Here is a 23,164-nt window from a genome sequence, read left to right as displayed (position 1 = left end):
ACACAGATTGAGTTTAGCATTGCCACTCCATTACAAACCAGAGATTCATGCAGATTGATTTTAGCATTGCCACTCCATTACAATCCAGACATTTACGCAGATTGATTTTAGCATTGCCACTCTATTAGAAACCAGAGATACACACACATTGATTTTAGCTTTTCCCTACATTACAAACCAGAGATTCACACAGATTGATTTTAGCATTGCCACTCCATTACAAACCTGAGATTCACACAGATTGATTTTCGCAATGCCACTCCATTACAAACCTGAGATTCAGGCAGATTGATTTTAGCATTACCACTCCATTACAAACCAGAGATACACACAGATTTATTTTAGCATTGCCTCTCCATTACAAACCAGAGATTCACACAGATTGATTTTAGCATTGCCACTCTATTACAAACCTGAGATTCATACAGATTGATTTTAGCATTGCCACTCCATTACAATCCAGAGATTCATGCAGATTGATTTTAGCATTGCCACTCCATCACAAACCAGAATCACACAGATTGATTTTAGCATTGCCACTCTATTACAAACCAGAGATACACACAGATTGAGTTTAGCATTGCCAATCCATTACAAACCAGAGATTCATGCTCTTTGATTTCAGCATTGCCACTCCATTACAAACCAGAGATTCACGCTCTTTGATTTCAGCATTGCCACTCCATTACAAACCAGAGATTCATACAGATTGATTTTAGCATTGCCACTCCATTACAAACCAGAGATACACACAGATTGATTTTAGCATTGCCACTCTATTACAAACCAGAGATACACACAGATTGATTTTAGCATTGGCACTCTATTACAAACCAGAGATACACACAGATTGAATTTAGCATTGCCACTCCATTACAAACCAGAGATTCATACAGATTGATTTTAGCATAGCCACTCCATTACAAACCCGAGATACACACAGATTGGGTTTAGCATTGCCACTCCATTACAAACCAGAGATTCATTCAGATTGATGTTAGCATTGCCACTTTATTACAAACCAGAGATACACACAGATTGAGTTTAGCATTGCCACTCCATTACAAACCAGAGATTCATGCAGATTGATTTTAGCATTGCCACTCCATTACAATCCAGACATTTACGCAGATTGATTTTAGCATTGCCACTCTATTAGAAACCAGAGATACACACACATTGATTTTAGCTTTTCCCTACATTACAAACCAGAGATTCACACAGATTGATTTTAGCATTGCCACTCCATTACAAACCTGAGATTCACACAGATTGATTTTCGCAATGCCACTCCATTACAAACCTGAGATTCAGGCAGATTGATTTTAGCATTACCACTCCATTACAAACCAGAGATACACACAGATTTATTTTAGCATTGCCTCTCCATTACAAACCAGAGATTTACACAGATTGATTTTAGCATTGCCACTCTATTACAAACCTGAGATTCATACAGATTGATTTTAGCATTGCCACTCCATTACAATCCAGAGATTCATGCAGATTGATTTTAGCATTGCCACTCCATCACAAACCAGAATCACACAGATTGATTTTAGCATTGCCACTCTATTACAAACCAGAGATACACACAGATTGAGTTTAGCATTGCCAATCCATTACAAACCAGAGATTCATGCTCTTTGATTTCAGCATTGCCACTCCATTACAAACCAGAGATTCACGCTCTTTGATTTCAGCATTGCCACTCCATTACAAACCAGAGATTCATACAGATTGATTTTAGCATTGCCACTCCATTACAAACCAGAGATACACACAGATTGATTTTAGCATTGCCACTCTATTACAAACCAGAGATACACACAGATTGATTTTAGCATTGGCACTCTATTACAAACCAGAGATACACACAGATTGATTTTAGCATTGCCATTCTATTACAAACCAGAGAGACACACAGATTTATTTTAGCATTGGCACTCTATTACAAACCAGAGATACACACAGATTGATTTTAGCATTGGCACTCTATTACAAACCAGAGATACACACAGATTGATTTTAGCATTGGCACTCTATTACAAACCAGAGATACACACAGATTGATTTTAGCATTGCCACTCTATTACAAACCAGAGATACACACAGATTGATTTTAGCATTGGCACTCTATTACAAACCAGAGATACACACAGATTGATTTTAGCATTGCCACTCCATTACAAACCAGAGATTCACGCAGATTGACTGCAGCATTGCCACTCCATTACAAACCAGAGATTCATACAGATTGATTTTAGCATTGCCACTCCATTACAATCCAGAGATTCATGCAGATTGATTTTAGCATTGCCACTCCATTACAAACCAGAATCACACAGATTGATTTTAGCATTGCCACTCCATTACAAACCAGAGATTCATTCAGATTGATGTTAGCATTGCCACTCTATTACAAACCAGAGATACACACAGATTGAGTTTAGCATTGCCACTCGATTACAAACCAGAGATTCATGCAGATTGATTTTAGCATTGCCACTCCATTACAATCCAGACATTTACGCAGATTGATTTTAGCATTGCCACTCTATTACAAACCAGAGATACACACACATTGATTTTAGCTTTTCCCTACATTACAAACCAGAGATACACACAGATTGATTTTAGCATTGCCACTCTATTACAAACCTGAGATTCAGGCAGATTGATTTTAGCATTACCACTCCATTACAAACCAGAGATACACACAGATTTATTTTAGCATTGCCTCTCCATTACAAACCAGAGATTCACACAGATTGATTTTAGCATTGCCACTCCATTACAAACCTGAGATTCACGCAGATTGATTTTCGCAATGCCACTCCATTACAAACCTGAGATTCAGGCAGATTGATTTTAGCATTACCACTCCATTACAAACCAGAGATACACACAGATTTATTTTAGCATTGCCTCTCCATTACAAACCTGAGATTCACGCAGATTGATTTTAGCATTGCCACTCAATTATAAACCAGAGATTCATACAGATTGATTTTAGCATTGCCACTCTATTACAAGCCTGAGATTCATACAGATTGATTTTAGCATTGCCACTCCATTACAATCCAGAGATTCATGCAGATTGATTTTAGCATTGCCACTCCATTACAAACCAGAATCACACAGATTGATTTTAGCATTGCACTCTATTACAAACCAGAGATACACACAGATTGATTTTAGCATTGCCACTCCATTACAAACCAGAGATTCATACATATTGATTTTAGCATAGCCACTCCATTACAAACCAGAGATACACACAGATTGGGTTTAGCATTGCCACTCCATTACAAACCAGAGATTCATTCAGATTGATGTTAGCATTGCCACTCTATTACAAACCAGAGATACACGCAGATTGACTGCAGCATTGCCACTCCATTACAAACCAGGGATTCATGCAGATTGATTTTAGCATTGCCACTCCATTACAAACCAGAGATTCACGCAGATTGATTTTAGCATTGCCACTCCATTACAAACCAGAGATTCATACAGATTGATTTTAGCATTGCCACTCCATTACAAACCAGAGATTCATTCAGATTGATTTTAGCATTGCCACTCTATTACAAACCAGAGATACACACAGATTGATTTTAGCATTGCCACTCCATTACAATCCAGACATTTACGCAGATTGATTTTAGCATTGCCACTCTATTACAAACCAGAGATACACACACATTGATTTTAGCTTTTCCCTACATTACAAACCAGAGATACACACAGATTGATTTTAGCATTGCCACTCTATTACAAACCTGAGATTCAGGCAGATTGATTTTAGCATTACCACTCCATTACAAACCAGAGATACACACAGATTTATTTTAGCATTGCCTCTCCATTACAAACCAGAGATTCACACAGATTGATTTTAGCATTGCCTCTCCATTACAAACCAGAGATTCACACAGATTTATTTTAGCATTGCCTCTCCATTACAAACCAGAGATTCACACAGATTGATTTTAGCATTGCCACTCTATTACAAACCTGAGATTCATACAGATTGATTTTAGCATTGCCTCTCCATTACAAACCAGAGATTCACACAGATTGATTTTAGCATTGCCACTCTATTACAAACCTGAGATTCATACAGATTGATTTTAGCATTGCCACTCCATTACAAACCTGAGATTCACGCAGATTGATTTTAGCATTGCCACTCTATTACAAACCTGAGATTCATACAGATTGATTTTAGCATTGCCACTCGATTACAAACCAAAGATTCATGCAGATTGATTTTAGCATTGCCACTCCATTACAAACCAGAGATACACACAGATTGATTTTAGCATTGCCACTCCATTACAAACCTGAGATTCACGCAGATTGATTTTAGCATTGCCACTCCATTACAAACCAGAGATACACACAGATTGAGTTAAGCATTGCCACTCGATTACAAACCTGAGATTCATACAGATTGATTTTAGCATTGCCACTCTATTACAAACCTGAGATTCATACAGATTGATTTAGCATTGCCACTCCATTACAAACCTGAGATTCACGCAGATTGATTTTAGCATTGCCACTCTATTACAAACCAGAGATACACACAGATTGATTTTAGCATTGCCACTCTATTACAAACCTGAGATTCACGCAGATTGATTTTAGCATTGCCACTCTATTACAATCCAGAGATTCACGCAGATTGATTTTAGCATTGCCACTCCATTACAAACCAGAGATACACAAAATTGATTTTAGCATTGCCACTCCATTACAAACCTGAGATTCACGCAGATTGATTTTAGCATTGCCACTCCATTACAAACCAGAGATTCACGCTCTTTGATTTCAGCATTGCCACTCCATTACAAACCTGAGATTCACGCAGATTGATTTTAGCATTGCCACTCCATTACAAACCAGAGATTCACGCTCTTTGATTTCAGCATTGCCACTCCATTACAAACCAGAGATACACACCGATTGATTTTAGCATTGCCACTCCATTACAAACCAGAGATTCATACAGATTGATTTTAGCATTGCCACTCTATTACAAACCAGAGATACACACAGATTGATTTTAGCATTGCCACTCCATTACAAACCAGAGATTCATACAGATTGATTTTAGCATTGCCACTCCATTACAATCCAGAGATGCATGCAGATTGATTTTAGCATTGCCACTCCATTACAAACCAGAATCACACAGATTGATTTTAGCATTGCCACTCTATTACAAACCAGAGATACACACAGATTGAGTTCAGCATTGCCACTCTATTACAAACCAGAGATACACACAGATTGAGTTAAGCATTGCCACTCTATTACAAACCAGAGATACACACAGATTGAGTTAAGCATTGCCACTCTATTACAAACCAGAGATACACACAGATTGATTTTAGCATTGCCACTCCATTACAATCCAGAGATTCATGCAGATTGATTTTAGCATTGCCACTCCATTACAAACCAGAATCACACAGATTGATTTTAGCATTGCCACTCTATTACAAACCAGAGATACACACAGATTGAGTTAAGCATTGCCACTCTTTTACAAACCAGAGATACACACAGATTGAGTTAAGCATTGCCACTCTATTACAAACCAGAGATACACACAGATTGATTTTAGCATTGCCACTCCATTACAAACCAGAATCACACAGATTGATTTTAGCATTGCCACTCTATTACAAACCAGAGATACACACAGATTGAGTTAAGCATTGCCACTCTATTACAAACCTGAGATTCACGCAGATTGATTTGAGCATTGCCACTCCAATCCAAACCAGAGATTCATACAGATTGATTTTAGCATTGCCACTCTATTACAAACCTGAGATTCATACAGATTGATTTTTGCATTGCCACTCTATTACAAACCTGAGATTCATACAGATTGATTTTTGCATTGCCACTCTATTACAATCCAGAGATTCACGCAGATTGATTTTAGCATTGCCACTCCATTACAAACCAGAGATACACAAAATTGATTTTAGCATTGCCACTCCATTACAAACCTGAGCTTCACGCAGATTGATTTTAGCATTGCCACTCCATTACAAACCAGAGATTCACGCTCTTTGATTTCAGCATTGCCACTCCATTACAAACCAGAGATTCATACAGATTGATTTTAGCATTGCCACTCCATTACAATCCAGAGATTCATGCAGATTGATTTTTGCATTGCCACTCTATTACAAACCTGAGATTCACGCAGATTGATTTTAGCATTGCCACTCCATTACAAACCAGAGATTCACGCTCTTTGATTTCAGCATTGCCACTCCATTACAAACCAGAGATTCATGCAGATTGATTTTAGCATTGCCTCTCCATTACAAACCTAGAGATTCTAAGCAGATTGATTTTAGCATTGCCTCTCCAATACAAACCTGAGATTCATACAGATTGATTTTAGCATTGCCACTCTATTACAAACCAGAATCACACAGATTTATTTTAGCATTGCCACTCCATTACAAACCAGAGATTCATACAGATTGATTTTAGCATAGCCACTCCATTACAAACCAGAGATACACACAGATTGGGTTTAGCATTGCCACTCCATTACAAACCAGAGATTCATACAGATTGATTTTAGCATTGCCACTCTATTACAAACCTGAGATTAATACAGATTGATTTTAGCATTGCCACTCCATTACAAACCAGAGATACACAAAATTGATTTTAGCATTGCCACTCCATTACAAACCTGAGATTCACGCAGATTGATTTTAGCATTGCCACTCCATTACAAACCAGAGATTCACGCTCTTTGATTTCAGCATTGCCACTCCATTACAAACCAGAGATTCACGCTCTTTGATTTTAGCATTGCCACTCCATTACAAACCAGAGATTCATACAGATTGATTTTAGCATAGCCACTCTATTACAAACCAGAGATACACACAGATTGATTTTAGCATTGCCACTCCATTACAAACCAGAGATTCACGCAGATTGACTGCAGCATTGCCACTCCATTACAAACCAGAGATTCATACAGATTGATTTTAGCATTGCCACTCTATTACAAACCAGAATCACACAGATTTATTTTAACATTGCCACTCCATTACAAACCAGAGATTCATACAGATTGATTTTAGCATAGCCACTCCATTACAAACCAGAGATACACACAGAATGGGTTTAGCATTGCCACTCCATTACAAACCAGAGATTCATACAGATTGATTTTAGCATTGCCACTCTATTACAAACCTGAGATTAATACAGATTGATTTTAGCATTGCCACTCCATTACAAACCAGAGATACACAAAATTGATTTTAGCATTGCCACTCCATTACAAACCAGAATCACACAGATTAATTTTAGCATTGCCACTCTATTACAAACCAGAGATACACACAGATTGAGTTAAGCATTGCCACTCTATTACAAACCAGAGATACACACAGATTGAGTTAAGCATTGCCACTCCATTACAAACCAGAGATTCATACAGATTGATTTTAGCATAGCCACTCCATTACAAACCAGAGATACACACAGATTGGGTTTAGCATTGCCACTCCATTACAAACCAGAGATTCATTCAGATTGATGTTAGCATTGCCACTCTATTACAAACCAGAGATACACACAGATTGAGTTTAGCATTGCCACTCGATTCCAAACCAGAGATTCATACAGATTGATTTTAGCATTGCCACTCTATTACAAACATGAGATTAATACAGATTGATTTTAGCATTGCCACTCCATTACAAACCAGAGATACACAAAATTGATTTTAGCATTGCCACTCCATTACAAACCAGAGATTCACGCAGATTGATTTTAGCATTGCCACTCCATTACAAACCAGAGATTTACACAGATTGATTTTAGCATTGCCACTCTATTACAAACCTGAGATTCATACAGATTGATTTTAGCATTGCCACTCCATTACAATCCAGAGATTCATGCAGATTGATTTTAGCATTGCCACTCCATCACAAACCAGAATCACACAGATTGATTTTAGCATTGCCACTCTATTACAAACCAGAGATACACACAGATTGAGTTTAGCATTGCCAATCCATTACAAACCAGAGATTCATGCTCTTTGATTTCAGCATTGCCACTCCATTACAAACCAGAGATTCACGCTCTTTGATTTCAGCATTGCCACTCCATTACAAACCAGAGATTCATACAGATTGATTTTAGCATTGCCACTCCATTACAAACCAGAGATACACACAGATTGATTTTAGCATTGCCACTCTATTACAAACCAGAGATACACACAGATTGATTTTAGCATTGGCACTCTATTACAAACCAGAGATACACACAGATTGATTTTAGCATTGCCATTCTATTACAAACCAGAGAGACACACAGATTTATTTTAGCATTGGCACTCTATTACAAACCAGAGATACACACAGATTGATTTTAGCATTGGCACTCTATTACAAACCAGAGATACACACAGATTGATTTTAGCATTGGCACTCTATTACAAACCAGAGATACACACAGATTGATTTTAGCATTGCCACTCTATTACAAACCAGAGATACACACAGATTGATTTTAGCATTGGCACTCTATTACAAACCAGAGATACACACAGATTGATTTTAGCATTGCCACTCCATTACAAACCAGAGATTCACGCAGATTGACTGCAGCATTGCCACTCCATTACAAACCAGAGATTCATACAGATTGATTTTAGCATTGCCACTCCATTACAATCCAGAGATTCATGCAGATTGATTTTAGCATTGCCACTCCATTACAAACCAGAATCACACAGATTGATTTTAGCATTGCCACTCCATTACAAACCAGAGATTCATTCAGATTGATGTTAGCATTGCCACTCTATTACAAACCAGAGATACACACAGATTGAGTTTAGCATTGCCACTCGATTACAAACCAGAGATTCATGCAGATGGATTTTAGCATTGCCACTCCATTACAATCCAGACATTTACGCAGATTGATTTTAGCATTGCCACTCTATTACAAACCAGAGATACACACACATTGATTTTAGCTTTTCCCTACATTACAAACCAGAGATACACACAGATTGATTTTAGCATTGCCACTCTATTACAAACCTGAGATTCAGGCAGATTGATTTTAGCATTACCACTCCATTACAAACCAGAGATACACACAGATTTATTTTAGCATTGCCTCTCCATTACAAACCAGAGATTCACACAGATTGATTTTAGCATTGCCACTCCATTACAAACCTGAGATTCACGCAGATTGATTTTCGCAATGCCACTCCATTACAAACCTGAGATTCAGGCAGATTGATTTTAGCATTACCACTCCATTACAAACCAGAGATACACACAGATTTATTTTAGCATTGCCTCTCCATTACAAACCTGAGATTCACGCAGATTGATTTTAGCATTGCCACTCAATTATAAACCAGAGATTCATACAGATTGATTTTAGCATTGCCACTCTATTACAAGCCTGAGATTCATACAGATTGATTTTAGCATTGCCACTCCATTACAATCCAGAGATTCATGCAGATTGATTTTAGCATTGCCACTCCATTACAAACCAGAATCACACAGATTGATTTTAGCATTGCCACTCTATTACAAACCAGAGATACACACAGATTGATTTTAGCATTGCCACTCCATTACAAACCAGAGATTCATACATATTGATTTTAGCATAGCCACTCCATTACAAACCAGAGATACACACAGATTGGGTTTAGCATTGCCACTTCATTACAAACCAGAGATTCATTCAGATTGATGTTAGCATTGCCACTCTATTACAAACCAGAGATACACGCAGATTGACTGCAGCATTGCCACTCCATTACAAACCAGGGATTCATGCAGATTGATTTTAGCATTGCCACTCCATTACAAACCAGAGATTCACGCAGATTGATTTTAGCATTGCCACTCCATTACAAACCAGAGATTCATACAGATTGATTTTAGCATTGCCACTCCATTACAAACCAGAGATTCATTCAGATTGATTTTAGCATTGCCACTCTATTACAAACCAGAGATACACACAGATTGATTTTAGCATTGCCACTCCATTACAATCCAGACATTTACGCAGATTGATTTTAGCATTGCCACTCTATTACAAACCAGAGATACACACACATTGATTTTAGCTTTTCCCTACATTACAAACCAGAGATACACACAGATTGATTTTAGCATTGCCACTCTATTACAAACCTGAGATTCAGGCAGATTGATTTTAGCATTACCACTCCATTACAAACCAGAGATACACACAGATTTATTTTAGCATTGCCTCTCCATTACAAACCAGAGATTCACACAGATTGATTTTAGCATTGCCTCTCCATTACAAACCAGAGATTCACACAGATTTATTTTAGCATTGCCTCTCCATTACAAACCAGAGATTCACACAGATTGATTTTAGCATTGCCACTCTATTACAAACCTGAGATTCATACAGATTGATTTTAGCATTGCCTCTCCATTACAAACCAGAGATTCACACAGATTGATTTTAGCATTGCCACTCTATTACAAACCTGAGATTCATACAGATTGATTTTAGCATTGCCACTCCATTACAAACCTGAGATTCACGCAGATTGATTTTAGCATTGCCACTCTATTACAAACCTGAGATTCATACAGATTGATTTTAGCATTGCCACTCGATTACAAACCAAAGATTCATGCAGATTGATTTTAGCATTGCCACTCCATTACAAACCTGAGATTCACGCAGATTGATTTTAGCATTGCCACTCCATTACAAACCAGAGATACACACAGATTGAGTTAAGCATTGCCACTCGATTACAAACCTGAGATTCATACAGATTGATTTTAGCATTGCCACTCTATTACAAACCTGAGATTCATACAGATTGATTTAGCATTGCCACTCCATTACAAACCTGAGATTCACGCAGATTGATTTTAGCATTGCCACTCTATTACAAACCAGAGATACACACAGATTGATTTTAGCATTGCCACTCTATTACAAACCTGAGATTCACGCAGATTGATTTTAGCATTGCCACTCTATTACAATCCAGAGATTCACGCAGATTGATTTTAGCATTGCCACTCCATTACAAACCAGAGATACACAAAATTGATTTTAGCATTGCCACTCCATTACAAACCTGAGATTCACGCAGATTGATTTTAGCATTGCCACTCCATTACAAACCAGAGATTCACGCTCTTTGATTTCAGCATTGCCACTCCATTACAAACCTGAGATTCACGCAGATTGATTTTAGCATTGCCACTCCATTACAAACCAGAGATTCACGCTCTTTGATTTCAGCATTGCCACTCCATTACAAACCAGAGATACACACCGATTGATTTTAGCATTGCCACTCCATTACAAACCAGAGATTCATACAGATTGATTTTAGCATTGCCACTCTATTACAAACCAGAGATACACACAGATTGATTTTAGCATTGCCACTCCATTACAAACCAGAGATTCATACAGATTGATTTTAGCATTGCCACTCCATTACAATCCAGAGATTCATGCAGATTGATTTTAGCATTGCCACTCCATTACAAACCAGAATCACACAGATTGATTTTAGCATTGCCACTCTATTACAAACCAGAGATACACACAGATTGAGTTCAGCATTGCCACTCTATTACAAACCAGAGATACACACAGATTGAGTTAAGCATTGCCACTCTATTACAAACCAGAGATACACACAGATTGAGTTAAGCATTGCCACTCTATTACAAACCAGAGATACACACAGATTGATTTTAGCATTGCCACTCCATTACAATCCAGAGATTCATGCAGATTGATTTTAGCATTGCCACTCCATTACAAACCAGAATCACACAGATTGATTTTAGCATTGCCACTCTATTACAAACCAGAGATACACACAGATTGAGTTAAGCATTGCCACTCTTTTACAAACCAGAGATACACACAGATTGAGTTAAGCATTGCCACTCTATTACAAACCAGAGATACACACAGATTGATTTTAGCATTGCCACTCCATTACAAACCAGAATCACACAGATTGATTTTAGCATTGCCACTCTATTACAAACCAGAGATACACACAGATTGAGTTAAGCATTGCCACTCTATTACAAACCTGAGATTCACGCAGATTGATTTGAGCATTGCCACTCCAATCCAAACCAGAGATTCATACAGATTGATTTTAGCATTGCCACTCTATTACAAACCTGAGATTCATACAGATTGATTTTTGCATTGCCACTCTATTACAAACCTGAGATTCATACAGATTGATTTTTGCATTGCCACTCTATTACAATCCAGAGATTCACGCAGATTGATTTTAGCATTGCCACTCCATTACAAACCAGAGATACACAAAATTGATTTTAGCATTGCCACTCCATTACAAACCTGAGCTTCACGCAGATTGATTTTAGCATTGCCACTCCATTACAAACCAGAGATTCACGCTCTTTGATTTCAGCATTGCCACTCCATTACAAACCAGAGATTCATACAGATTGATTTTAGCATTGCCACTCCATTACAATCCAGAGATTCATGCAGATTGATTTTTGCATTGCCACTCTATTACAAACCTGAGATTCACGCAGATTGATTTTAGCATTGCCACTCCATTACAAACCAGAGATTCACGCTCTTTGATTTCAGCATTGCCACTCCATTACAAACCAGAGATTCATGCAGATTGATTTTAGCATTGCCTCTCCATTACAAACCTAGAGATTCTAAGCAGATTGATTTTACCATTGCCTCTCCAATACAAACCTGAGATTCATACAGATTGATTTTAGCATTGCCACTCTATTACAAACCAGAATCACACAGATTTATTTTAGCATTGCCACTCCATTACAAACCAGAGATTCATACAGATTGATTTTAGCATAGCCACTCCATTACAAACCAGAGATACACACAGATTGGGTTTAGCATTGCCACTCCATTACAAACCAGAGATTCATACAGATTGATTTTAGCATTGCCACTCTATTACAAACCTGAGATTAATACAGATTGATTTTAGCATTGCCACTCCATTACAAACCAGAGATACACAAAATTGATTTTAGCATTGCCACTCCATTACAAACCTGAGATTCACGCAGATTGATTTTAGCATTGCCACTCCATTACAAACCAGAGATTCACGCTCTTTGATTTCAGCATTGCCACTCCATTACAAACCAGAGATTCATACAGATTGATTTTAGCATAGCCACTCTATTACAAACCAGAGATACACACAGATTGATTTTAGCATTGCCACTCCATTACAAACCAGAGATTCACGCAGATTGACTGCAGCATTGCCACTCCATTACAAACCAGAGATTCATACAGATTGATTTTAGCATTGCCACTCTATTACAAACCAGAATCACACAGATTTATTTTAACATTGCCACTCCATTACAAACCAGAGATTCATACAGATTGATTTTAGCATAGCCACTCCATTACAAACCAGAGATACACACAGAATGGGTTTAGCATTGCCACTCCATTACAAACCAGAGATTCATACAGATTGATTTTAGCATTGCCACTCTATTACAAACCTGAGATTAATACAGATTGATTTTAGCATTGCCACTCCATTACAAACCAGAGATACACAAAATTGATTTTAGCATTGCCACTCCATTACAAACCAGAATCACACAGATTAATTTTAGCATTGCCACTCTATTACAAACCAGAGATACACACAGATTGAGTTAAGCATTGCCACTCTATTACAAACCAGAGATACACACAGATTGAGTTAAGCATTGCCACTCCATTACAAACCAGAGATTCATACAGATTGATTTTAGCATAGCCACTCCATTACAAACCAGAGATACACACAGATTGGGTTTAGCATTGCCACTCCATTACAAACCAGAGATTCATTCAGATTGATGTTAGCATTGCCACTCTATTACAAACCAGAGATACACACAGATTGAGTTTAGCATTGCCACTCGATTCCAAACCAGAGATTCATACAGATTGATTTTAGCATTGCCACTCTATTACAAACATGAGATTAATACAGATTGATTTTAGCATTGCCACTCCATTACAAACCAGAGATACACAAAATTGATTTTAGCATTGCCACTCCATTACAAACCAGAGATTCACGCAGATTGATTTTAGCATTGCCACTCCATTACAAACCAGAGATTCATACAGATTGATTTTAGCATTGCCACTCTATTACAAACCTGAGATTCATACAGATTGATTTTAGCATTGCCACTCCATTACAAACCTGAGATTCACGCAGATTGATTTTAGCATTGCCACTCCATTACAAACCAGAGATTCATACAGATTGATTTTAGCATTGCCACTCCATTACAAACCAGAGATTCATACAGATTGATTTTAGCATTGCCTCTCCATTACAAACCTGAGATTCACGCAGATTGATTTTAGCATTGCCACTCCATTACAAACCAGAGATTCATACAGATTGATTTTAGCATTGCCACTCTGTTACAAACCTGAGATTCATACAGATTGATTTTAGCATTGCCACTCCATTACAAACCTGAGATTCACGCAGATTGATTTTCGCAATGCCACTCCATTACAAACCTGAGATTCACGCAGATTGATTTTAGCATTGCCACTCCATTAGAGATCAGACGTTTGCACAATTATGACCACAACTAGTCCATATGTCTGTAGTAAAGTTATTTTTGGTATCAAGGCACAATCACCTCGCACATACAATATCAGGAGAAATCCTGGGGGAACTCCCATGGATTCATTGTTCTTTCTTTTCCTTTTGCTGCTCCAAAGGATGCCTACCTCTGGCGGTCCCGAGGCACCACAGCCCTGAGGCGGGAGGTCCATAAGTCTGTGAAGCCCCCACGACATTCATATTTACCTTCTGAGTCAGATATGACACCTAAGAAGTTAACACAAGTTGTACTCTGACCTCATTTGATCTTACAGGGAGAAGGTGAAATATTTGCTTTGAAGTGAAACCAACCACGAATTTTTAACCTGCTCCACCCTTGTGTGTTGAAAGTCTGCAAATAAACACAGAGTTAAAGAAGGGGCAGGAAGTGGCACCGTGTGCCAAGGGCAAGTTTATAAGATGCTGCGTGAAGTTCACGGGCAGCGACTGCGAAGGCAGGAGGGAGTGGAGGCAGCAGCCTGTGGTGCAGGTAAGAGTGCCCAGCATTTCTGTCTGTTCCCTTCTGTACCTACACCTCTTGTGTCAGCTGCCTTCGGCTAGGTTTGTTCCATAGCAATACCACATATATACATACAAACATCCATACAAAGGATAGCTGCTCTTTTGAAGGTGTGAACTTGTAAGATTGTAGAGCTCAAGTGTTTGTTTTGCTGACCAATGTTTAAGACTCTGATATGCCTTTTTTGTGTGAAGCAAATCCAGACTTTAAAACGTTAACCATTAAGATCTATGAATCCTGAAAAGTGCTTTGTGTCCAAACCCTGAACCTGTTTAAGCTGTGCAGCTTGTAGACTGCCCCTACCATCCAACACCTGAGTCTTTAAGACCTGCATATCCTGTGGAACTCTTTCTCTGTCGGGGGCCTGAGCTTATCGGGCTGCATAGCCTGATAAATGCTTCCACTGTCCCATCGTGAGCGTATAGGCCAATGTAGCCTGAGGAGCTCTTCCACTGCCCCAGACTGAGCATGTAGACCTGCGTAGCACGATGATTGCTTCCACTGTCCCACCCTGAGCTTTTAGGTCTGTGCAGCCTGAGGAACACTTCCACTGTCCCAGCCTGAGCTTTTAGGGCTGTGCAGCCTGAGGAATGCTTCCACTGTCCTACTCTGAACTTTTAGGTCTGTGTACCCTGAGGAATGCTTCCACTGTCCTACTCTGAGCATTTAGGTCTGTGCAGCCTAAGGAACACTTCCACTGTCCCAGCCTGAGCTTTTAGGGCTGTGCAGCCTGAGGAATGCTTCCACTGTCCTACTCTGAACTTTTAGGTCTGTGTACCCTGAGGAATGCTTCCACTGTCCTACTCTGAGCATTTAGGTCTGTGCAGCCTAAGGAACACTTCCACTGTCCCAGCCTGAGCGTTTAGGTCTGTGTAGCCTGAGGAGCTTTACCACTGTCCCAGCCTAAGCATTTAGACCTGCTTAGCTTGAGGATTGCTTCCACTGTCCCAGCCTGAGCTTTTAGGTCTCTGCAGTATGTGGAACACTTCCACTGTCCCAGCCTGAGCATTTAGACCTGCTTATTCATTTAGTTATTTATTTATTTTCTTGTATAGCGCAGGAATTCGACCCCCGAAGGGGTATCTCCGCGCTTGTGTTCTTACCAAAAGCCAGGAACCAGAGGTCAATAAACAAACAAAAAATGCAGGTAGTAGATAGTCAGGAACCGATGTGTCTTTAAATGTTTCCTGAAAGCTCCAAGATTGAAAGCTTAGCTCGAGGATTGCTTCCACTGTCCCAGCCTGAGCTTTTAGGTCTCTGCAGTCTGTGGAACACTTCCACTGTCCCAGCCTGAGCATTTAGGTCTCTGCAGTCTGTGGAACACTTCCACTGTCCCAGCCTGAGCATTTAGGTCTCTGCAGTCTGTGGAACACTTCCACTGTCCCAGCCTGAGCATTTAGACCTGCTTAGCTTGAGGATTGCTTCCACTGTCCCAGCCTGAGCTTTTAGGTCTCTGCAGTCTGTGGAACACTTCCACTGTCCCGGCCTGAGCATTTAGACCTGCTTAGCTCGAGGATTGCTTCCACTGTCCCAGCCTGAGCTTTTAGGTCTCTGCAGTCTGTGGAACACTTCCACTGTCCCGGCCTGAGCATTTAGACCTGCTTAGCTCGAGGATTGCTTCCACTGTCCCAGCCTGAGCTTTTAGGTCTCTGCAGTCTGTGGAACACTTCCACTGTCCCGGCCTGAGCATTTAGACCTGCTTAGCTCGAGGATTGCTTCCACTGTCCCAGCCTGAGCTTTTAGGTCTCTGCAGTCTGTGGAACACTTCCACTGTCCCGGCCTGAGCATTTAGACCTGCTTAGCTCGAGGATTGCTTCCACTGTCCCAGCCTGAGCTTTTAGGTCTCTGCAGTCTGTGGAACACTTCCACTGTCCCGGCCTGAGCATTTAGACCTGCTTAGCTCGAGGATTGCTTCCACTGTCCCAGCCTGAGCTTTTAGGTCTCTGCAGTCTGTGGAACACTTCCACTGTCCCGGCCTGAGCATTTAGACCTGCTTAGCTCGAGGATTGCTTCCACTGTCCCAGCCTGAGCTTTTAGGTCTCTGCAGTCTGTGGAACACTTCCACTGTCCCGGCCTGAGCATTTAGACCTGCTTAGCTCGAGGATTGCTTCCACTGTCCCAGCCTGAGCTTTTAGGTCTCTGCAGTCTGTGGAACACTTCCACTGTCCCGGCCTGAGCATTTAGACCTGCTTAGCTCGAGGATTGCTTCCACTGTCCCAGCCTGAGCTTTTAGGTCTCTGCAGTCTGTGGAACACTTCCACTGTCCCAGCCTGAGCATTTAGACCTGCTTAGCTCGAGGATTGCTTCCACTGTCCCAGCCTGAGCTTTTAGGTCTCTGCAGTCTGTGGAACACTTCCACTGTCCCAGCCTGAGCATTTAGACCTGCTTAGCTCGAGGATTGCTTCCACTGTCCCAGCCTGAGCTTTTAGGTCTCTGCAGTCTGTGGAACACTTCCACTGTCCCAGCCTGAGCATTTAGACCTGCTTAGCTCGAGGATTGCTTCCACTGTCCCAGCCTGAGCTTTTAGGTCTCTGCAGTCTGTGGAACACTTCCACTGTCCCAGCCTGAGCATTTAGACCTGCTTAGCTCGAGGATTGCTTCCACTGTCCCAGCCTGAGCTTTTAGGTCTCTGCAGTCTGTGGAACACTTCCACTGTCCCAGCCTGAGCATTTAGACCTGCTTAGCTCGAGGATTGCTTCCACTGTCCCAGCCTGAGCTTTTAGGTCTCTGCAGTCTGTGGAACACTTCCACTGTCCCAGCCTGAGCATTTAGACCTGCTTAGCTCGAGGATTGCTTCCACTGTCCCAGCCTGAGCTTTTAGGTCTCTGCAGTCTGTGGAACACTTCCACTGTCCCAGCCTGAGCATTTAGACCTGCTTAGCTCGAGGATTGCTTCCACTGTCCCAGCCTGAGCTTTTAGGTCTCTGCAGTCTGTGGAACACTTCCACTGTCCCAGCCTGAGCATTTAGACCTGCTTAGCTCGAGGATTGCTTCCACTGTCCCAGCCTGAGCTTTTAGGTCTCTGCAGTCTGTGGAACACTTCCACTGTCCCAGCCTGAGCATTTAGACCTGCTTAGCTCGAGGATTGCTTCCACTGTCCCAGCCTGAGCTTTTAGGTCTCTGCAGTCTGTGGAACACTTCCACTGTCCCAGCCTGAGCATTTAGACCTGCTTAGCTCGAGGATTGCTTCCACTGTCCCAGCCTGAGCTTTTAGGTATCTGCAGTCTGTGGAACACTTCCACTGTCCCAGCCTGAGCATTTAGACCTGCTTAGCTCGAGGATTGCTTCCACTGTCCCAGCCTGAGTTTTTAGGTCTCTGCAGTCTGTGGAACACTTCCACTGTCCCAGCCTGAGCATTTAGACCTGCTTAGCTCGAGGATTGCTTCCACTGTCCCAGCCTGAGCTTTTAGGTCTCTGCAGTCTGTGGAACACTGCCACTGTCCCAGCCTGAGCATTTAGACCTGCTTAGCTCGAGGATTGCTTCCACTGTCCCAGCCTGAGCTTTTAGGTCTCTGCAGTCTGTGGAACACTTCCACTGTCCCAGCCTGAGCATTTAGACCTGCTTAGCTCGAGGATTGCTTCCACTGTCCCAGCCTGAGCTTTTAGGTCTCTTCAGTCTGTGGAACACTTCCACTGACCCAGCCTGAGCATTTAGACCTGCTTAGCTCGAGGATTGCTTCCACTGTCCCAGCCTGAGCTTTTAGGTCTCTGCAGTCTGTGGAACACTTCCACTGTCCCAGCCTGAGCTTTTAGACCTGCTTAGCTCGAGGATTGCTTCCACTGTCCCAGCCTGAGCTTTTAGGTCTCTGCAGTATGTGGAACACTTCCACTGTCCCAGCCTGAGCATTTAGACCTGCTTAGCTCGAGGATTGCTTCCACTGTCCCAGCCTGAGCTTTTAGGTCTCTGCAGCCTGAGGAACACTTCCACTGTCCCAGCCTGAGCATTTAGACCTGCTTAGCTCGAGGATTGCTTCCACTGTCCCAGCCTGAGCTTTTAGGTCTCTGCAGCCTGAGGAACACTTCCACTGTCCCAGCCTGAGCATTTAGACCTGCTTAGCTCGAGGATTGCTTCCACTGTCCCAGCCTGAGCTTTTAGGTCTCTGCAGCCTGTGGAACACTTCCACTGTCCCAGCCTGAGCATTTAGACCTGCTTAGCTCGAGGATTGTTTCCACTGTCCCAGCCTGAGCTTTTAGGTCTCTGCAGTCTGTGGAACACTTCCACTGTCCCAGCCTGAGCATTTAGACCTGCTTAGCTCGAGGATTGCTTCCACTGTCCCAGCCTGAGCTTTTAGGTCTCTGCAGTCTGTGGAACACTTCCACTGTCCCAGCCTGAGCATTTAGACCTGCTTAGCTCGAGGATTGCTTCCACTGTCCCAGCCTGAGCTTTTAGGTCTCTGCAGCCTGAGGAATACTTCCATTGTCCCAGCCTGAGCATTTAGACCTGCTTAGCTCGAGGATTGCTTCCACTGTCCCAGCCTGAGCTTTTAGGTCTCTGCAGTCTGTGGAACACTTCCACTGTCCCAGCCTGAGCATTTAGACCTGCTTAGCTCGAGGATTGCTTCCACAGTCCCAGCCTGAGCTTTTAGGTCTCTGCAGTCTGTGGAACACTTCCACTGTCCCAGCCTGAGCATTTAGACCTGCTTAGCTCGAGGATTGCTTCCACTGTCCCAGCCTGAGCTTTTAGGTCTCTGCAGTCTGTGGAACACTTCCACTGTCCCAGCCTGAGCATTTAGACCTGCTTAGCTCGAGGATTGCTTCCACTGTCCCAGCCTGAGCTTTTAGGTCTCTGCAGTCTGTGGAACACTTCCACTGTCCCAGCCTGAGCATTTAGACCTGCTTAGCTCGAGGATTGCTTCCACTGTCCCAGCCTGAGCTTTTAGGTCTCTGCAGCCTGAGGAACACTTCCATTGTCCCACCCTGAGCTTTTAGGTCTCTGCAGCCTGAGGAACACTTCCATTGTCCCACCCTGAGCTTTTAGGTCTCTGCAGCCTGAGGAACACTTCCACTGTCCCAGCCTGAGCTTTTAGGTCTCTGCAGCCTGAGGAACACTTCCACTGTCCCAGCCTGAGCTTTTAGGTCTCTGCAGCCTGAGGAACACTTCCATTGTCCCACCCTGAGCTTTTAGGTCTCTGCAGCCTGAGGAACACTTCCACTGTGTTCTACACAATGAAAGAGGGAGGAGGGGAACTCTTACTTCGACCTCCTCTATAAATGACTAGTCACATACAAAGAAGTAGGAGTGAGAAAAATGTTTTTTTAAGAGGTTTTTTGGCAATGTTTGAAAAACTGCCCGCACCCACAATAAATTGTGACATGCCTCATCATTAGACTGCTGTACACATCCCTGAGCAGACCAATGCACGGGGTGGAGCAATAGGGTGGGCAAGACAACACAAACACATAGAAGAGTAGGGATCAAGCAAAGAATAAGTGCAGACAAACAAATATAGTGTAAAACTAACTCAGAGATATCCAAACACCAACTTTATTCACGGACTCCCCGGCCAGGGAGGGTTAAAAAGGTATCTCAGACCAGAGGATGGTGGTGAATAGGTTGAATTATGAACCGTTCACCCCTCCACCCTGCAAATTTGTCGACATGTTTCAGCCGGATTTTGCGTCTTTCCTAGCTTTCAACAAGGTGAGTCCGCCTCAGCGCCAATGTCTCTGGGCGCTGAGGCGGGCTCGGGCTCACCTTGATGAATGTGTGACTACCGGGAGCTGCTCTCGCTCCTACGCCATTTCGAGCACAAACTACCGTGAAACTCGATTTTATTCGAAGTGTGATTACATGACCTACGTACAAATTACAGGTTCAGTCCTCAATCTACTTATTAAGGTAGAAAAGGAGGGTATAACTATGGAGATTGAGTAGTCCGGATGTAATCCGGGGACGACGCAAAATCCTAACGTCTTATTCTACAAAGTTCACATTTTTATTCCAAGGTACTTCGAGTAAGTAAAACAATTGTTATGTTTCACCCGCTACTTCAGAGGTTTATGGCTGATGACATAAAATAAGCTACAGCCCCCTAATACCAAATAGTGGTCTGTCTTTCTATGTGTGTAAAAAATACCCAAGAGTGTGTACTAAACTAGTTGTCAGGAGGGTCAGTGAGTGATCAACACCTATGAGGTGGCATGCCGTCAGTGTTTCCAGGGAGGGCTCTGATTGCAAAGGGGGACTGAAATCTCAGACAACCCCTAAGCACCCTAGATGCTGGTGCAGTCACTCATTACACCCACCTGCCGAGGGATCCTCCTTGAAACTTAAGCTTGGTACCTGCCTTCGGTCAGTGGCAGAGCAGCAGATTCAAACACCTAGTTTGCCTTTCACTAGTGCGTTGTTGCCACTTGGAGCAGTGCATGCTTGTGATGAAGCGCACAGTGCTGGCTTGCTCGGTGACCAAGCACGTAAGGGTGCACTAAGGCACAGATCAGGAATAGTGTATTAGTGACAATCGAAGTAATCTAGCGGATAACCTGATGATGACTAGGTAAAGTCACTAGGGCCCAGATGTAGGTAAAAAATATTTACCGATTCTTAATTACCGAATTTTACCGATTCGGTAATTAAGAATCGGTAAATATGAAGGGTGGACATGTAGGTCCATCCAGATGTGCATTTTACCGATTCGGTAAAAATCGGTATTTACCGAATCGGTAAATACCGACCGGTAATGCTCCATTCATTCCTATGGGCTTTGAAGCCCATAGGAATGAATGGGGCATTACCGGTCGGTATTTACCGAATCGGTAAATACCGATTTTGACAAGGGTGCAGGGGGTGTCACTTTGACACCCTCTAGCACCCCCAAAAAAGGGTCGGGGGCCATATGGCAGGCAGACCTGCCCTAAGGGCAGGTCTGCCTGTCATATGGCACAGGTGTGCATGCACACATGTGCATGCACACCTGAATCGGTATTTCACCATCAAATTAAATTTGATGGTAAAATACCGATTTCTTAGGCCTTGTGGGACTCATAAGAGTCCCACCTACATATCAATTTTAACGAATCTGTAAAAATACCGGTCGGTAAATATACCGACCGGTATATTTACAGAATCGGTAAAATTACCGATCGGTAAATTTACCGAATGGTAAATTTACCGATTCTGCCCCCTACATCTCAAAATCCTTTTACCGGTCGGTAACGGCCGAATTCGGCCGTTACCGACCGGTAAAACCCTACCTACATCTGGCCCTAGGTGACTTCCTAAAGATGCAGAAGGAAAGCAATTTTCTAAGCTGGGCAGGAAGTAAGTTTCAAATCCTTAGGGACTGGTTAGATAAAAATCTAGGGCCAGATGTAGGTAAAACTTATTTACCGATTCTTAATTACCGAATTTTACCGATTCGGTAATTAAGAATCGGTAAATAAGAAGTGGGGGTATGTAGGAACATCCAGATGTTCCATTTACCGAATCGTTAAGAATCGGTATTTACCGATTCGGTAAATACCGACCGGTAATGCTCCATTCATTCCTATGGGCTTTGAAGCCCATAGGAATGAATGGGGCATTACTGGTCGGTATTTACCGATCGGTAAATACCGATTTTTGGCAAGGGTGCAGGGGGTGTCACTTTGACACCCTCTAGCACCCCCAAAAAAGGTTCGGGGGCCATATGGCAGGCATACCTGCCCTAAGGGCAGGTCTGCCTGTCATATGGCACAGGTGTGCATGCACACATGTGCATGCACACCTGAATCGGTATTTCACCATCAAATTGAATTTGATGGTAAAATACCGATTTCTTAGGCCTTGTGGGACTCAGAAGAGTCCCACCTACATATCAATTTTACCGATTCTGTAAAAATACCGGTCGGTAAATTTACCGACCGGTATATTTACAGATTCGGTAAAATTACCGATTTGCCCAGTTTACCTGCCCCTACATCTCGGTA

The 23,164-nt window shown here is 41.9% G+C and overlaps 1 protein-coding gene across 4 annotated transcripts in view; it reads left to right on the top strand.

The window, feature by feature from the left end:
- The first annotated feature begins 15,148 nt into the window (after nt 1-15,148).
- Nucleotides 15,149-23,164, top strand: part of LOC144807928 (dromaiocalcin-2-like) — a 157,164-nt gene continuing 149,148 nt past the window's right edge. For 2 of the 4 annotated variants that reach the window (XM_078673528.1, XM_078673527.1), the window contains exon 1: nt 15,192-15,227. The gene's annotated coding sequence lies outside the window, so the exon portion shown is untranslated. Of the gene's footprint in view, nt 15,228-23,164 lie in introns of all 4 variants that reach the window. The other 2 variants (XM_078673526.1, XM_078673529.1) reach the window with 2 other exon arrangements.

The sequence above is a fragment of the Lissotriton helveticus genome, chromosome 1_2 (assembly GCF_964261635.1).
Source record: "Lissotriton helveticus chromosome 1_2, aLisHel1.1, whole genome shotgun sequence".
NCBI lineage: Eukaryota > Metazoa > Chordata > Amphibia > Caudata > Salamandridae > Lissotriton > Lissotriton helveticus.
The sequence above is the reverse complement of the archived record's forward strand: the minus strand, read 5'-3'. Positions and strand labels throughout refer to the sequence as shown.